The sequence below is a fragment of the Tyto alba genome, unplaced genomic scaffold, assembly GCF_018691265.1.
Source record: "Tyto alba isolate M040663 unplaced genomic scaffold, T.alba_DEE_v4.0 Super-Scaffold_33, whole genome shotgun sequence".
Classification (NCBI taxonomy): Eukaryota; Metazoa; Chordata; class Aves; order Strigiformes; family Tytonidae; genus Tyto; species Tyto alba.
The window spans coordinates 2,137,945-2,149,817 of NW_024881308.1; the positions used below are offsets into that span (position 1 = coordinate 2,137,945).

General features: G+C 39.2%; 1 long non-coding RNA gene across 1 annotated transcript; it reads left to right on the plus strand.

Annotated features, from left to right (window-relative positions):
• Positions 1-1,082: 1,082 nt before the first annotated feature.
• LOC116963716 lies at positions 1,083-11,298 on the plus strand. Its single transcript, XR_004408364.1, has 3 exons — positions 1,083-1,132; positions 5,189-5,284; positions 11,217-11,298. It is a non-coding gene; the product is annotated as an uncharacterized LOC116963716 (long non-coding RNA).
• The last annotated feature ends 575 nt before the right edge of the window (positions 11,299-11,873 follow it).

The window sequence follows — 11,873 nt, forward strand, 5'->3', positions numbered from 1 at the left end:
ATTCTTTCTGCTGGCCAATTTCAAATTAAAAGAAATGAAAACTCTGTATGACATAGTCCCCCCCCGTACAAGTACAGAATTAAGTGAATCCATCTGTTTCTAGGAGATCTTCAGCTCTAACACTCAGAATACAGCAGAGACCAGGGTATGCACCTACTGCTGGGCTTCATCTGAAAGTAAGCAGGATCAAAGAAATCATCTGGAATAATGATGGAAATGTGGAATACTGCTGTAATTTTATATAATTGTTCTTATTTAATCACTTCCATTATTTTTTTTTTTTTCATCTTTTGGGGTTTGTTTGCTTGTTTGTTTTTTAATAACTCAGGGAAGGTTCTTTCTTTTGCTCTTTCCCTTGGGCAAGGGGAAATAGAGAGAAATGTACTGAACTTCAGTGTCCCCCTTTTGATTTCTACAATGCCTCCAGGGCTAACAGTCAGAAATGCAATGGTAAAAACTTAATTAATTTAGATGTATATAGGCATTTTCAGTAACAGTCTCCCTGACTGATTGCACAGGTGGCTGATCAAATTTTTATAAGCCAATAACAGAAGAGAGTATTTGATTTTAACTACAAATCAGTATCCTAGCGGGGGGCACAGCTTCTATTAAATAAAAAAATAATTTAATTCCATTCTTGTTGGTCTTGGGAAAAAAAAAAAAAAAGTTAGTATTGCATACAAATTGTGCCTATCAGAATATTTTTAAGAACTTGAGAAATTCCTTGATGTTTAGAGATAGAAGCCACTCACTTCAACTGAAATGAAACTGCCTCTGTGATGAAACCACAAATCTCTTACTAGATGAGTTGTCTAGTAGCCTGAAGGCTCTTGGAGGAATGGTGGGCACCACAATTTCCTCCTCTTATTATTTTATCAAAGGAAACATAGCAGCTCCTTGCACCTGTATCTTCTGAGTCTTTACAGTGTGGGTAAGTGGAATCAATTGGATCTTTCAAGTTGCAACATTTGATTAGTGCTAATTTAGAGATATAATTTCTACTGTGTAAAAGTATATGCTGCTTTTTGATGTATTTTCTTTGTCCCTTCTGAAAGAAAAATTAATTTAGGAAACGAGATCATGACCAACTTGCCAGAAAAGAAAGAGAAGGCTTCTGGAATAAATTTTCAGGGTAAGTAGATATGTATGTGTTTAATAGAATTTAATAGATATGTATGTGTTTAATAGAATTAATATTATATGTTGAAAAAAAGATGTACACATACAAGAATTGTTTATTTCCCAAATATGCTGAACAGGCTGTCAATCTATGTCACTTAAATAACAGGTCTTTGTTTAAGAAAAATCTGCTGAATGAAAATAGATCATCTTTAATGGTGGAGAGATGCAGAACACAGTCTTGGTTTTAGTCACTGCTTTCTCTGCCCTCTTTACCTTTTTCTAATCACCTGTTATTTATATCAAGGGACCTTAGATCCAGTGTTACTTATTTCAACTGCTTTCAGTCTAATTTAATGTTGAAATACCAGTTGTGAAGCTGATTAATTTATGCACTGCTTCTACTTTTTGAGTATTCTGGAACCTTGTTAATTGCAAACCTAAAAGTAAATGCTGTAACAAGAGCCATTCTGAAGAAAACCAGGTATTTCTGATTTTAACAGTTTTATTAAATTCTGGGCTATTTGCTGTTCCTTTAGAGAGAACCAACGCTTCTGGAAGACTAAAAGTGCAAGGTTAGGGACACTGTGGTTACTGAGAATCTGAAAATATGCTCCCCTAAAAGCTTCAAAGTCAAAAATCAGAGTAGAATAACTTACGAGATTGCTATTTAAGTCATTTCTTTAAATCATATCTTATGTGCTTTGGACTTTGTGATACCTGCTCATGTCTGTTCTGGCATTTCTTTCTCTGCTAATGCTTGGTCATGTAATTTCATGTTCCTTTTATACAAGCTTTCCTTGATCTTACTTGCTGAATCTAAATTGACACACTTTCTATATTTAAGTCTTAATGTTTACTAAATACATTAATATCGAGATTGGATTTATTGGAACCAGGAGAGCAGCCTCTAAGCAACCTCAACCAAGACGAATTCCCAGACTCCCTGCACGAGAGCAGCACTGCAGGCGGGTGGGCAGCAATTGCTGGGCTGCACGCGGGGAGCTGCTTGCCCACCTGAGAGCAGGCCGTGCCAACAACAATCCTCTTCCGTAAAAATGTGCCACCATGCCCTGCAGAGAGCTCGCCCGCTGTGTGCCGGTGGGAGCGCCGTGTCCGGCCGCGCAGGCTGCGCGCAGGCAGCAGCTGTCCAGTTCAGCACCATTCCGGCATGGGTGGCGTCAGGGCGGTCGTCCTGGGGCATCGCCGAGATGGTACAAAACCATTAAAATAATAAACGATTCACAAGATGATGGATTTAAAAATAATTTCATAAGAAACCCCGGTGTGTTTAGTCCTAACAGTTCTGGAGATGCAAGAATGGGATTTAATGCAGATCGCAGATTCTGGCATGCGCTGACTTGTTTCTTCGACTCAAATAGCTTATTTTAAGTAAAGAATTGGAGTAAAAACACAATGACTTAGCCTCTAATCTATTTAATCTTATTTTTGGGAAGAGGTGGGGAGGAGAGAGAAATGGACAAAGAAACTGCTCTTCCTGCCCCTGCAGCCAGCGTACCACATCCTGGAGTTCGGATTGCTAAGGAATGAGTTTTGAATGGTTGGGAGCATGCACCCCTGTGCAAAGCACTGCAACTTATGCAGTTTTGAGTCTGCTACAGTAGAAGACATCTCATATCCTCTTAAAGAAAAGCAGATATACAATATCTGATGTAGTCACTGTCTGTAAGTAGATACAATTGGCAATGATTATTTAAAAATACTTGATTTGTAATGTTCTGTCTGTTCAACTAAAATATTTTGAAAGAAAGTACTAATAGTGACAGGATTTGAGCTTTGAAATTCATCTTTTTCCCCTCTAATTACACTGCATCTTAAAAACTAATAAAACCATTTTCCAACAAGAAATAAGATAAAATCAACAACTTTGTTATTCAAAGCAGTATGAGCTAGAAGGTATGTCCTGGTTTGGGCAGACGACGACAAGGTATTTCAAGTTAACTGGAAGAATTATGAACGATGTCCTGACTGTGGGTTTCTGTTGCTACCCAAGGAGGCACTCGGTCACAGAGAAAAATGAAGAAGCCAGCAGGTGACAACTGGCCGGTGAAGGCTTATACATCTATAAAAGAACTAATAAGAGGATAAAACCAAAAGCTCTGGTGGGAATAACACCGAACCTTTGAAACAAACTAATATTACTGGTAGCACTACTGAAGTGCAGATCCTGAATACTAATTTTCATTGCTTCACAAGGTAAAGCAAACATCTTAACAAATCTGTCGAGTGCTTCATACTAGCACATCTAGGTGGTGTTAAGTACATGAACTCGTGCTATGCAGTGGTAGTCTGGAGTGTCTGTACATATCTGGAGTTGCCCTGTTGGCACTGGACTTCTGAAGGTACCCAAATGATCTGAAAAAAAGGGAAGGATCTGTGAATAAAGCTGATGAATGACATTCAGCATTCCTGCTTGGCTACACCGTGAACTGACAATGAAGACCATCAGCCAAAATCTAAGCCCCTTCTGTGTCTATGCCAATAACTAGAGAATCTGTGCTTGCTTTTAATTATTCGTTTAGAATGGTTTGAAACCTATTTATGAGCTGACAGTGGTAAAGAGCTTGTGTAGGAGGTGAATTTGTTCTGCTTGAGCTCTGACAGAGAACATATATGTAAAGGCTAAAGTGAGGTCTGCAGACTACTAGCTTGATGAATCCAAATACCCTGAGATAACAACCCCTCTGCTCGAAGATACCTCTGCTGTCATCAGCTATACTAGGCAAAAGACACTCAATGGAGACATTGTGGGACAACTGAGCATTTTGTTAAGATACTGATGTACTCAATAAGTACCTGAAGTTACAGGTGTTATCATTTCAACTACTTCTGTCTATGTACTCAAACAAGTTGTGGGTTCAGACCTGTGCTGTTAGCATTTCTACTGCATTAGGATGATATTAGCTCAACAGTTTCTGTACAGCTTGGGACTGTAAAATGATTTTGCTTTAAATATTTACTAATTTGCTGAATTCAGATAAAAGTTGTATTTAGTGAAGCAAGCTAAGGGTTTGTGCCTGAATATCTGTATGTAGCTGTGATGTCTACTATGTGCCATGGATCTGCAGAACTCTGTTCTACTTCTATTGGTAATACCATGCTAGCAGAAGTCTTTTTAGTGTCAGAACAAATACTGGATACATTGCTTCATTCCAAATACTACAGCAAAAGAGACTTTAGCACAGGAAGAGCATTAAGGAAATAGTTGGCTATAAAAAACCTTTTGTTCTCAGAATTAAAATGTGATGCACATGTAACAGAAATGGCTGCTTTTAGTAAGACATTGTAGTCATAACAATTTAAACTAACTGCAAAAGGCACTGAAGAGAGCAAGTGTTGCTACTGGTGCCAAGACCTATCCAGAAAAGGTAATCTTGGTCATCTTTGTGAGGACATACAGGTGTTGAGCAGAGTTGTGTCTACTAACAGGTATCGAGTTTAACATTTTGAACTTGCATCATATTACAAATCTCTTTTCCTCTTAACTTACATGAATCATTAGTTAGTGCTGCCTAAGGACAGAGAATTTGTAGTGTTTATTACATTTAACAGATTTTTCTCCATCAAAAGCAACAGCACATGACATTTTAACAGCACCCTTTGCTCTGCAATTAAGTTGGTGACTTTTAATAACCAACCTGCAATACACTGTTGTCTGGATCATGTTGGGATTTTTGGATCATTTCTAAAGACATTTGGAAATATCTAGAGGTCATGTCCTGCCCTTGTGTTGTCAGCACATCCAGACTGAACCTGAATGGTGTGGAAATGCAGTGTCAGACTGACATCTATCTGTTCCCAGAGAGGTAGTGTCTCCAACAGACCCAGACCATGCTACAACCATAGCAACAGGACCAGCTCAAAGACTAGAGCAAATTTTATTTCTAGCTGTGCCTCAGGTGCAGAATCATTACTTTAGGGAACTTGTTCTTGTCAGGGGAAAAGTGCTATACATTAATGTATCTAAACAGAATTATGTCACTTACAAATAGCCTGAACATTTGCACTGTTCTATCTTACAGTTTTATCTTACATTTATGACCTTCAGGTATGTCTGCTGATGCTTCGGCACACAAGATGTGAATGTGCTTACCTAAAAGACAACACTGGGAAGGCTATAGTGCTGCTTCAAAAACAATTCCAGGTAAGGAAGCAATGCAAAAGATTGTGTCAGGGCTACAGAAAAGTGAAGGACTGACTTCTGGAACCTCAGAGTTAAACAAGGGACACATAAAATCAAAGACACTCTGCCACGAAGGATGTCATCTGCCTGGTGGTCAGTAAGAAGATTCATTTTTAAATGACATGAAGCACAGACCAGGAGCTGAGAATATCATGGCTGAGTACTGTTCTTGTTTGATGCTATCTCCACTGGACATACTCAAAGATGATGAGTGCACTTGTGCATTTCTATAACTCAGTCTACTGCAGTTAAAGGGAACAATTTTCAGGAGTTTTATTTGGATATATGTGATACACATACAACACTATTGATTCAAATATTAACATCCTTTTGTTCTATGTAACTAAGTATTTATCTTTTTAAAAAAGTGGATGAATTCAGTACCCCACTGTCATGGCACAGACTGGATTTTCTAGGTGAAATAAGCACTTGCAAGGTGATATGTGACTAACATTTATATCACAGCCTTTTGTCCTGCTTCCAGACTAGAAGGAACCTACTTCTAAAATAACTATTCTGGATCTAAGAACATTAGATGAAAGCCTTTTCTTAAGAACTGCTATAATGTGTCAAACTATATTTCCATCAAGCAAAAAAAAAAAATCCTTTTCTACTTCATAACTCAACAATATCCTCTGCCAAGGAGATCAACAACTTATTTACATATTTTGAGTACCTTTCACTAAACCAGTTGTCTGAAAATTGAGTTGAATTCTTGAATTCAATGAATCTTGAACAGTCATGATTCTGTATTGTTGGCTGTTTTATACGTCCTTCACATGCACCTTTTTCAGTCATCTCTTCTGAAAACCAGTGTTACAATTTGTTGTGGTTTAGGCCTGATTGGCAGCCAACCACAATGCAGCAGCTCTCTCTCCCTTCCCCTCCGGCAATGAGAAGGGACAGAGAGCCAGGCTTGGGGTTCAAGATAGGACTGGGATGGGGGAAAATCCCCCTTTTATGATCACAAGCAAAAGGCAGACTCGTTAGGGGAAGGAAAAAAAAGAACATACATTTATTACAGACACTAACAACACACAACAGAGTAGGACAGTGAGAAGCATTGCCACATCTTGAGAACACCTTCCCCCCACCCCTTCCTTCTTCCCGGGCTCAGCTCTGCTCCCGATATCTCTACCTCCTCCCCCAGTGGCGCAGGGGCAGGGAATGGGGGGTGCAGTCAGCTCTGCCACTTCCTTCATCTTCGGTGAGGGGAGTGTCCGGAACTTGTTCCTCCTGCTCCATCGTGGTCCCCCTCTCACAGCAGACAGTCCTCCACAAACTTTCTCTGACTTGAGTTCCTCCCATGGGCCGCAGTGTTCCCCACACTGCTCCGTCACGGGTCACCAACTTCCTCCGACTGGATTCCGTCCCACGGCTGCAGCCCTTCCCGAGCTGCTCCGGTGTGGGACTCCCCCGCATGCTGCAATCCTCCCAGCACTGAATTACAGCAGCAGGGCTGCCTTTTCCCATGAGACCCCGGCCTTCTTCGGGCACAGAACCTTGATCAGCTGAGCAGGAGCAACAGGCCACAAATCAATGTCTGCTCCACCGTAGATCTTCATGGGTGGCAGGGGGGGCCGCCCTGCCGTCCCACCACAGGATACAGGGGGGTCTCTGCTCCGGCACACCTCCCCCCTCCTTTCTTCCTCCGTTCCTCCACTGACCTTGGTGTTCATGCAGCTGCAGCAACTCCTCCTCACAAGTCCCACTGCCCGTCACCACGTCCCTTCTTAAATACGTTATCGCAGAGGCGCAGCTCGTTGGCTCAATTTCCCAAACAGAAGTGGAGCTGATGTGGAGCTGGGGGAGCTTCGAGAAGCTTCTCACAGGGGGCCGCCCCGATAGCCCCCTCCCCTGCCACCAAAAATCTCCACCACTCACTCAACCCAGGACACATTGATTTATTTGGATGGGATGTGGTTCCTCAGCTCTGGCCATCCTTTTTGCCTCTCTCTGGACTTTTCTGACTGACATTCACAACTGCATGTAGAATTCCAAATATGGATACATCACTGGTTTATGCAGTGTGTCGTTACTCCCCACCCCCCCCTCCCTTGCCACCCCAATTTCTTTCCTAATGTGCCAACTTAATTTTTTCAGTGCTAAGCATTTATTTGGAAAATCACTCTAACTACTCTGGAAAGTGTTTGTGGAGTCATCAAGGATTCAAGCATCACCTTCCACGTCCATTTCTTCACATTGTTGAAATTTTTTTGACCAAGCTTTGTTGCAAGACCTCCCAATGCTTTATGCATGGTTATTCTGAATAACTGTGTCAACAAACTTTGTCTTAAGTAACCTGGAAAAAGACTAGTTACCACTTGGCAACTGTAGGCATCCTGAAAGTCCCTTTGGAATTCTGTCTTTTCTTTCTAAAAAGTAACCATTCTTTCCTATCCATTAAGGAACTGTTGTTACAAAACTAGTGTGAAGTCTTGCACTTAATTCTTGTCCTGTGACAGCTTAGTTTCTTTAAGTGCCTTCATAAAGGCACTGTTGAAAGATGCATGTTTTTAAAAAAATAAATATCTGTGGTATATCAACAGCAGATCTTTATCTCTGACTTTTAATGCATTAACATTTTTAGATTTCTGGAGCAAAACTTCTCTCTGCAAAAACTATGTTGGCTCTTATCTAAATATTTTATCTATTTAAGACTATAATAACTCGGTTATTTAGTACAGTACTGTGATGGGGTGTTTTGCTCCATAATCATACCTCCTTTATTTCACTCTGCAGGAATTCTGACATAAGTCGCATGTGCAGGTTGCTGTAATAGACTGGCTCTTCTGAACTGACAGTCTGACCAGCTGCTAAGCACAGCTCAGGCAAAATTCAGAGCTCCATCTTCTCTACACTTTTGCTGCCTATTTGGGCCAACAAGCAGCTGTTTGATATCTAAGAATGGTACCTCTGCATTATCTACTAGTGCGTTTCCCACTGCACATGACAGATAGGTGACATCTGTTCTTGTGGCAAGTGGGAAGACAGAAATCCGGACTCCCTTCTTAGGAAATCAGTCATTGTGGCTTTTTTCAATTGAAAGGTTTGTTTTAAAACAGTGTTCAGAAGTGGTTTGTCACAAGTTGTGAAATGATTTGTCATGTCACACTGACACTTTTTTTGTTTTGTTCCAATAACAAAAAATTAGGGGCGATTTCTGTTGTGCTGCCTAAGGATACCTCTCACTGCATTTGTCTTATACTCTCAACATTCACACTATATCCAGTATGGATAGTCTTTTTAACTGCTAGTAGAAGGCAGACCAGCTTCTTAGCAGCTCATGGCCTGTTAATCTCTTCTTTCCAGTGACTGGCCTGTTACATGCTAGAGGTAGCATATATTTCCTCCAGTAGAAAAAAATCAAGGTTACAGACATACTAGCAAAACTTCCTGTGTGTTGAGAGTGTGTGTTTGCATCTCCATATGCCCATCTACTGGTGCAGTACGTATAAATTTCCAGGAAAAAAAGAAGCTCTAATGACAAACTGTGATTTCTGTAACGGGGATAGTTAAAACAAGCAGTATCGCTGAAGACTTAGCTATACATCTCAACCACCACATAATATCTATTAGTGTTTTTGACTCTTTGCCTAGACCACAGAATTTACTTAGAACAGAAAAGAGACTCACAAACAGTTCTGGTTAGCATGAACTAGACAATCGGACCTTTTCCCTGGCTTGATGCAGATAATTGAAGTGATCATGGTTGATCCTTGGTTTCATAATGGTGTCAGTCTGGACCAACTTAATTAAGGTAAAAGATACCAATCTGCACCAGGGAGGAGCTAAGGACCAGGATTTGTTAATATGACTTTGCTATTCAGTGCAGATAGACTGTTAGCATTTACTATTGCAGAGAAGATTCCTTGTAGAAAATAAAGGCATGTGAGATACTCAAGGTGTGGTTCCAGATTTCTGAATTTCTCTGCTGGCCTAAATTGAGGAAGAGCAGGACCACAACATGCATGAAGATTATAGGCAACCTCTAAAGGTCATGGGTAAAAAATTGAAGAAAAGAAAGGTCCCCTTCATCTGGAGGCTCAGCAAACACCACAGCTTTCAGTGTGCCCAAGATTTACTTCAAAATTAACTGAGAGCAAAGTTGGGGACCAGTGCAGATATGTTTGACTCTATTCCTTGGCTACCTATTCTTTATTATGCATAATGTTCTTGTCATACCAAGAGTCATCAGCACTTCTTGTCCATTTTACTGAATAACAACCCCCCCCGATCATTAGTTTTGGAAGTTTTATTAGTGGAAAAAACTTCGTTTGTGTTGGGCTCCATGATGGCTCTGAAAGAGTTGTTTTCCATTCCTAAAAGGAGATGCAGTCAGACCCTGTAACTTTGGTTACCATCAGGAGCAAGGCTTCGTAAGCAGGTTTTGCAACAAACACTTAATACAAGAATGCATATTTAAAAGTATGAGAAAATTACACGACGATATAAATTCAACATAAATTTGTAATTTTTATTTAATATAAAACCAGAAAACTAAAATTTTTCAATGTGTTTGTACCACAAACCCTCTCCTAGAATTATGTGAAATACAGATTTTACAAGTCTCTAGCAAAAAAAGGGGAAAAAAAATCAGTATGTGATAGGAAAAACTGCAAAACAAATTTTAGGCAAAGGAATACATCTAGGCTTTCCTTTCTGCTGCCTAAGCTCTTCAGCACTTTTGTTTAAGGTATATACAGTATGAAAGAGTCAATGCGTTTCATTAAGTGTTGAAAGGCAACGTTTTTCGTAACAGCGTAATATTTTGACACTGCCATCTCCTTTCTTTCTGCCAGGTCTGCCAGTGAATTTTGTCTCCATAGAATATAATTTTCAGTGAGTTTGAATAATTTGTGAAAGATCTTGCTACAATATTTCGTTCTAGTTCCTTTGCAGAAGATTTAGACTTGGAAGTTTTAATGTCATATGAAAGTGGATGCACAGTTATAAATTTCCATTGGGTTTGCAGCTTCTTAGATTTCAACTATTTCCCTCAATACATTTCTCTGTTTTTTTGTCTTTTGTGTTCACAGTGGGCATACTTTTCAAACTTATTTTGCACATCGAAAAAAAAACCAACCTTGCTCCTGTTTTCAATTAATGGATTCCTGGATAAAATAGTACTAAAATACTCTCCAACAATGATTGAAATAGGGTTTACTCATTGAGCTGTGCTAGCAAAACTCTAAACTCACTTCTTAAACGTTAATCTGAAACAACAGCAAAATCTCAACCCTGAGGCCAAACATTTGCCCTGACTGATGGGAGGGGATTGGGGACAGGGATGGGGATGTGGGCAGGCAGGGGAGAGGCAAGATGGGCTTCTGCCTACAAAAAGACTGGCAAGGCATTGATTTTGGTTGTAAGGCAGACAAGCCCAGATCCTGAAAAGATGTTTTTACTTGTTTAAACAATTAAATAATTAAAATAATTTGGATTTAAAAAAAAAATGACAATATATAATAATAATAATTATTATTAATAATAAAATTACTTGTTTAAATGCTGTACATCATGGTACTGAAGCCAATTATCACATCTGGAGTTTGTGAATTGAACCACATGTGTCACCTTTTGCAAGACACGGACTGTAATTTACTACTTGGATTTCTAGAGCTGTGCTCCCACATGGAAAACACCGCTGAGAGGTCCTTCACACCACAAACCTACTGGGAAGGATTCTCCGTATTTCAGTGAGAAGTCAAGTGAGTTATGGATTTCAGTTTCTTAGAAAGTGGGATTTAGAAGTTTCCAAATACAGTAAGAAGCTGTTATACTACATAGGGGGTTGAAATACAAAACCATGACTGTAACGGAGATGACTTATGGTAAACACATAAGGATTTAATTTTTTCCTTTTTTAAAGTGTTTTTTCTTTTTGATCTAGGAGCTGAAAGATCTATCTCTATCTATGGTTTTGTTTCTTCAGCTTCGTGGAAAATCTAGAAAAGCCAACACTGCTAATCAGGCAAGTATGATTTTACCTGCAAGTTGGTTTTTTTTTGGTTTTTTTTTTTGCAAGATGTATTATTCAAGATACATACATATTTTTATTTCTTTCACAAACCAATTTAATGTTTCAAACTTTGACTAGATTTTCAAAAAAGGATTAAATCCAAGCAAAAATTACAAGGTACTTTCAACAGCCACATAAGACTTAGATTGCTTTTTGCACACAGAACATGGAAGGACCATATAACAGCTTCAGCTGTCACACTGCGCTTTAACTGTAGTTTGCATTTCTTCAGCTTGAGGAATGTCGAAATGCACTGTGTAAAAACAATTTCATGTATTAAAGGAAAATATAGCATTTGAAACTCTAATTGAATCATGTAAAACTTATCTTGTATTTCAGAAACTGAAAGCAAGAACAAATACAGAAAGAAATCTATTAAGCATATGGGAGCCAGGAAAAAAGAACCTATACTTATTCCTAGATTTTAAAACAACTCAGTAGACTTCCCTTGAGATAGAAAATCTGGTTAAATTACACTTTAATTCTTGTTTAAAAGCTTTTCAGCAAATATTTAAAATCAGAATGCTG